General features: G+C 36.5%; 1 pseudogene; it reads left to right on the plus strand.

Annotated features, from left to right (window-relative positions):
- Positions 1-5,452: 5,452 nt before the first annotated feature.
- LOC101580453 overlaps positions 5,453-7,384 on the plus strand; it is an 8,077-nt pseudogene continuing 6,145 nt past the window's right edge.

Below are 7,384 nucleotides of genomic sequence, written 5' to 3' on the forward strand. Positions count from 1 at the left end.
GAACCAGGAATTGAACTCAGACCCTTCTACTTGCCAAGGAAGCACTTATTCTACTGAGCCATCTCCTTGTCCCCATGAAGCAGATTTTAAAGTACTAATCATTCAGCCATTTAGAACATGTCAGACTATGTATCAAATCTGTCTCACTCTGAGTGATTGCAAGTCTTATATTGAAATAAATAAATGTTTCAACATATGGCCCATGGAACATTGGGATAAGATTACCTAGATATCTTGGTAAAGGTGTAACTTTTTTGTGAGGCATCTCCATACTGATTTGTAGAGTAGTTATATCAGTCTGCACTCCCACCAACACTAGAAAATGGTTCCTTTTCCCCCACAGCCTTTCCAGTATTTGCTATTGGTTGGCTTCTTGATAATAGTCAATCTTTATGGCATAAGATAGAATTCCATTGTTTTAAGTTATATCACTTGAATAACCAATGATATTGAACAATTTTTCATATATTTATTTCCCATTTGTATTTCTTCATTTGTGGAGTATATATTTATCTCAGGTGCCCATTTTTTAGAGTGGGTCTTTGAATTTGGGAGGGGGGGCTGATATTTTTAATTCTCTATGTTCCAGATAAAAAGTCTTTTGTCTAAGGGACAGTCATCTGTGTTTTTTTTTTCCAATTCATGGGTTTTTTTTATATTCTGTTGGTGATTTCTTTTGATGTGCAGAAACTTTTCAAAAAGATCAAATCCTAAGTGTTGATTATTGGAAGTATTTCCTGTGCAGTTTGGTTTTTGTTCATACACTCCCTACCTACCATTTTATATTCTTTAATAAAAAATGTATAACTTCTCAAATTTAATAAAAGTTCTGCTCCCAGAAATTGTTGTTTAGAATATTGTACTGGAATTTGTAAAATTGCATCTTGACATACTCTTCAGTGATTCTCATGTCCACTAAAAGCAGAACTCTCAGTCTTGACTCAGTCCTAGTAACCATAGGTCATAAGCAAAGTGCTCAGGTTGGATGAACTGTAATGTGCTGGAGTCGTTGATTGTAAGACAGAATAAGAATGATTTGAGTCATTTTTTCAGTTTTACTTGAAGTTTGAACGTCATAGAGAACTTGGTGATCCTGCTTCTGATTCTCACTAAGTATAAAAATGCTGAGCTTTTTAGACATTCATCACTTTTTTTTCATTTCTTAAATAGTAGTAGTACTCTAACTGACAGTTTGTCTTAAAAGATTAATGAGGTAATGTATACAAATCACTTAACACAGTGAAATGGTAATTTCAAAATAACAAGGCTTTATTAGTGAAATTTCAATCAGGAAGAACACAAAGACTGCAGATAGTGAGCTCAGGCCAACAAGTCCTATGAAAGAAGACAGAAACCATCCCAAGTCTTGCCAAGTGTACTTGACAGCTTTTATACTTGAGACATCACATTGTTCTATCTACCTGAGATTTTTTTAGACTTTTTTTTTTTTTTTTTTTTTTTTTTTTTTTTTTTTTTTTTTTTGTATTTTAGGGAAGAGTGTACAGGGTGTTCTGGGTCTCACAACTAGATCAGACTCATAGTGATCCACCTGTTTACAGCCTCAGAAGTGCTGGAATTACAGGCACATACTATCACACCCAGTCTCAATTGCGGGCCGGCACTGCAGGCCTTGGGATCAAACCCCCAGACCCTGTGCCTGCTTGCAGGAGTTTTAATGTGTTGAACAAATTGGCTTTCCCTCATCTTTCTTAATTTCATGCTTCATTCTTTTTTTAATAATTGTATTGAGAAACAAATAGCAATGAGACAGTTTCAGAACCGATTAATAGGACAGTTTCAATAATTAATACATTGCATATTGTTGTCTTCTTAGTGGTTAGTCATAGTACAATATGCAGACATGATATCCCATCCATAAACACTATTAGTACAAATCTTTCATCTCATTTAATTAGAGAAAGTAGCTGTATATCTATACTAACTATTTTGAACATACAGATATAAAATGATCCTTCATTTTTATCACCATTTTTTGTTTAGCTTTGTCAGAGAAGGGTATTCCATTGCTATTTAAATATTATAGGTGTGTGAATTCAGCAAAATATTCCAACATAATCCAAGAGTGCATAATAGTAGTAGGTTTTCTGTAGGACTGGCAATGTCAAAAGTTGTTAACTTGAGCCTTTTACAACTCAGCATATTAATATGGCTTTACTTTTTATACTTCGTTTTTTGTACTTTTCTGCTGGATGGTTAAGACCAAGATAAAGCAAGACGTATATAACAAGATATATGACTTTTGTATTTGCCAAGGCCATTCAAATCCCCTTAGAATTCATCCTTAAACCCTGCACTGCAGTTTGTATATCCATTGTCAGTGTCAGCCATGTGGATGAGTCATGGCCATCGCTTGATCCATTTGCTCTCGATGAAAGCCTGAGAGAATGTTTTCTCTCTATGTGACTCACCATTCTTCATTCTTAAGAATGTTAACATTGGATTCAAAGTCCATATCTTTTGTATTTCATGATACTTATATCATCTTGCAGAATCTGTTTCTTTCAGTTACTCTCATTACTATCATTTGTGTTTTTTCTCAAAGATCAATGTCCTGAAAGTTTGTTCCCTAGTATGTCTGTATTTAGGTGGTGAAATCTATAAGAGATTAGCCTTCATCAAACATGAATAGGTCAAGGGGTTGTGCCTTCATGAATTAGTAACACTGGCATACTGTAGTAGGTTTGATCTCACAAGAGGAACTTCTCAAGGATGATGTGTTACAAGTTGGGGCCACCACAAGCTTAGGGTTTTTTGCATGTGGCCAATTCCTTATCCTTGCCTACTGTATTGTGATGCAGCTGAGAATGTCCCATAAGATGCCAGTGCTTTGCTATTCATGTATTTCTGACACCAATCACAAAGCGCATAATCTCTGTTCTCTATGTGCACATTGATGCACTTTGGACAAGAATATTGTTACTTGATGTGTGTTTCTCCAATGATGTTACAGTCCTTGCCATACAGTAAGGATTTAACTAATTAGTAATCAACAAAGAATGAGTCATTCTCTGTGATACATTTAGTCTACTCTATTTTCTGACATGACTGGAACACTGAACTGGAAAATGCTGTTCTCAGGGAGATAGTCATGGGAGAAGAGTTCCTCCACCACTTTATGGGATTTCATCCTCTGAAGATTCATTTTCTCCCTAATTAAGAGTAATGGTCTTGATCCATGATGAGTATCGTGCTTCAGTCAGTCAATTCTTTCTAGAAATGAGCACGTTTTAATTCAGAAATCTGCCTGACATTTTCCACATGCCATTAGTCAACTAAATAGAAATTGCTGCATTCATGGATCAATTTTCCTAGAAACATAAGAAATGACCTTTCATTCTTCCAATTTTCTCATCCTTTTCTTCCTTCAATTTTGTAGTAGCTTACACACTGAGATTAAGTAAGTTGCTGTTTTCTAGTCTGTTTCAGTGGCTGGCACTTGTGCATAAGAAATAGATGAAGAAATAATCAGAATGGCACATAAAACATTGAATAGCCTTTGTTTAAATTTCCACATAAGCCTCAGGTTTTATCACATTATACCACCCATTGATATAATGCTTTCTAGATTTGCTTATCAGGAGCACAATATGAAAATTCTTTGAGCAGGAAAAACAGCTGCTTTGCCAAATCCACACATGTGGCTGCACAACTGGCTCTGTTGGTAGCTTCAGGCTAGCAATATTTTTTCCTGACAATTTACACACTGCTCTAGGCCAAGGTATCTGAAAGGAAGCCTTTGCATAAACACAGATAGAAAAGAACTTGGCTCCCATTGCTGGTCAGAACTCTGCTGGTCAGAACTCTGCTTTGTAAAGGAAATTCACAATGATCAATGGAAATGTGATAATGTTGTGCCTTTTCAGCACACATTTGTTATGTAAGGACCATTGTTTAACAGGGCATTATATAAAATACAATACAAATAATCCATACTGTTTGCCTTCATACCATTAGTCACATTGTAGCATCATGCCTTCCATAGCTGCTTTGTAATGCAGAACCCCGCACAAACATTAGGACTGAGATAACTGAGAGGAGCATGGTTGCATACAAATCACACCACCCTGGCATGGAGTCCCACTCTGCTCTTCTCAGACAAAGCAGTTTAATTCATTGGGATTTGTTAGGAAAAAATATTATATCATTTTCTTGGATCTCTAAATTTCCAACTGCTTGACAGGCAGATTTCATCAAATTAATTAAAATTTCTTTGCGAATAAACACTTTGAGGACTCAGTTAATTTCTAGAGAGTACACATACAGAATCTTAATTTTAACTGAATTTATTGAGCAACAGAATTAAGTAAGAAAAGTTGAAACCAAATAGTAGAATGGTATGTGTTGTCTTAAGCTTCACATTCTATTTTCCAAACAATCGATTTGCAGTATTATCCTTCAGTCCCAGGATACAATGTGTAAGTACTGTATTATGTGAGATAGAAAACAAGCTAGAGAAACATTTGAACTAGAGATAAATTCTCTAGAGGGGTGAAAATCTATGGCATAAAATTTGACAGTTGTAAAAATGCCAGGAATTTCATACAAATCCCAATATTGCTTTTTAAGAAGTAGAATAATTACAACCATCATGAGACTGGGAGAATAGTTTTATGGGAGACTAACATAAAAGACATTATTTTCTTAAAAAATTGGAAAACAGGCAGACATGTAGTTTAGAGTTAGAGCATGTACTTAGCCTGCACAAAGCCCTTGGTTCAATTTCCAGATGAAAATAAAATAAAACTTAGAACAACCACAAACTTACACAATAATTTCAAGTTCAACCTTCTCTTTTTCTTATTAATTTTATTTAGAAACAAATAGCAATGAGACAGTTTCAAAACAGGTTAGTAGGACAGTTACAATAATTAATATATTGCATATTGCTGTCTTCATAGTAGTTATTCATAGTACAAGATGCAGACATGATATCCTGTCCAAACACTATTAGTACAAGTCTTTCTTCTCATTGAATTAAGAGAAAGAGGCTGTATATCTATCCTAACTATTTTATATATACAAATACAAAATGGTCCTTCATTTATATCCCATTTTGTTTAGTTTTATCAGAAATGGGTAATAATATCACCAACTTTCTCTTTCAATCATTTGAGGGTCAGTCACTGACACTCTGTTGTATTACCACAGAATGCTCTTTGACATTTCCTTACATCACAATAGTGCAAGCATCAACATCAGGAACTTAGATTTGATAACCCGCTGCCATCTAATCCTGAGATCTCACTAGTGTTTTACTAATTCTCTCAGTAATGCCCTGTTGTGAACTAATGCCCCTTCATTCCATTGTAAGTGTGAGCCCAGGATCTAGTAGTACATGCAGTCATTCGCACCCAGGTTGGTCCCCTGAAGCCTTGCCAGGACAAAATCCAATTTAAAATGAAAAACCACATTTAGCTATGATGTCTCATTCATGTGCGGAGTTCAGGGCAGTACTTTTGTCCTTCCTTCAGTTCATGACTTTGACAGCTTTGAAGAATCACAGGTGAGTTATTTTCAAAACTTTTGCTCAATTTGTTTCTTCAGTGGCACCTCATAAGATTAGGTTCTGTTTCTGCATTAAACTGATGCTGTTTGTTCTTTTAATTTCATCTTTTTTATTTTTTTTAATTTCATCTTGATATAACCTATAATTTCTGTTTACCTTGTTCTGTGTGATCACTTTAACCACTGGATGTACATGTTATTTGCCAGTTCTCTCTCCTGAAAAGTTATTCTTGTCCCATTATGATTGCTTATTATCTTATTGGAAATTATACAAATTGCCCATTCTTCATACAACTTTCAATTCGTTTGCTTAGTGGTATTTCTACAGACTCATGGGCTTCCTATTTTATTCAGATTGAGATGTGTCAACTTTATTTACTTTGGTGCTGTGCAAATTCTGACTTGGTTAGTGACAATTCCTTCTAACTGCTGTACTTTTTTGATGTTTTCCTACCATTTTTTACTGTTTCTGCTAAAAAATGCTCCAGGATCATTTTATTTTCCCTGGTTTCACATGCAGTACATTTCTACATATAGTCCAAGAATGTCACTTAGAAGTCAAGATCTGAGTTTGAGTTGTGCTGCTTGTTATTTGTGTGTCACCATTTCCAGGCCCTCCCATAAAAGGTCTAATGAATATGCTCATTATCTGTAAAGTACCTAATGTTAAAATATCAACTTATTTCCGTATCCACTATATAAAATTGAGAATCCTGAATTCATAGCAATACATATCATTTCTTCCCAATAATACTATAGTTCAATCTTTTTTTGTTTCCTTTTCCATATTGGTATCTTCATTTTTAGACAGAGAAAAAAAACTGGGTCCTATTATTTTTCATTGATTTGTTGATTTTATAAATCTCCTGCATCTAATTAATATACTACCATTGCTGACCTCTCTTGTGAAGCAAAACACTTTCATCCCATTGTAACTGCAACACAGGGCCTAGCGACGTATATGGCATGCTCCCCCAAGTTTGGCCCCTGGAGCCTTGCTGGGCCACCCTTCTGAGTGGATGCTCTCCTTCCTGCTCTGAGATTCCAACTGCCCCATGGAGCAGTCTTGTAGCTATTCATCCTGCTGCTTTCTGGCACCTTCTCGCTGGACACTGTTCTTTATCTGTACTTTCACCAGAGATGCTTACTTTCCTCAATTCTGCTTAGGAATTTAAGAAATTTTACAAGAGAAGAGAAGAGAATAGGAAGAAAAAAATAGAAAAACAAGAGGGGAAAGAAAATGTAGCAATTAGGAAGAGCTAAAGCATCCCTTAAAGTCCAATTTATTCTTGTTACATATTTAAATATTAGCAGGTTTTGCATTCCTAAAAAGAAGTAGCTAACTTTATAAAGAGGAAGTGTTTATTATTTCACACAGCTTTTGTGTGTGTGTGTGTGTGTGTGTGTGTGTGTGTGTGTATGTGTGTGTATTTAGTACAGTCTACAGGGTCTACAGAGTCTCACTACATGGAATGGACTTGTAGTGATCCTCCTGTTTCTCAGCCACCCAAGTGCTGGGATTATGGATGTGCACCACCATGCCCAGTCTCAATCACCATCTCAGGGTGCCCTGGGGCAGGGGGGTGGCAGGCCAGAGAATTGAACCCTCAGCCCCTGCCTGCCTAAGCAGTATTTCACACAGTTTTGGAGACTGAAAACCAGATATTGGAGTACATCAGCCATTGTTTGGCTGTTACTCCTCATGAAAATGGTGGAAGCCAGACCCAGTCCTAGCCCAGGTCCGGTGAGTGTGTGGAGAGCTTCCTGCTACCCTGCGCCGGAGGGACCAGTCCCAGCCCAGGCGCAGCGTGGGCCGGAACCTCTCCCATCCCCTCGGGCCACCCCACACCACTCTGCC

Source organism: Octodon degus, unplaced genomic scaffold (genome assembly GCF_000260255.1).
Source record: "Octodon degus isolate 3935 unplaced genomic scaffold, OctDeg1.0 scaffold00030, whole genome shotgun sequence".
Classification (NCBI taxonomy): domain Eukaryota; kingdom Metazoa; phylum Chordata; class Mammalia; order Rodentia; family Octodontidae; genus Octodon; species Octodon degus.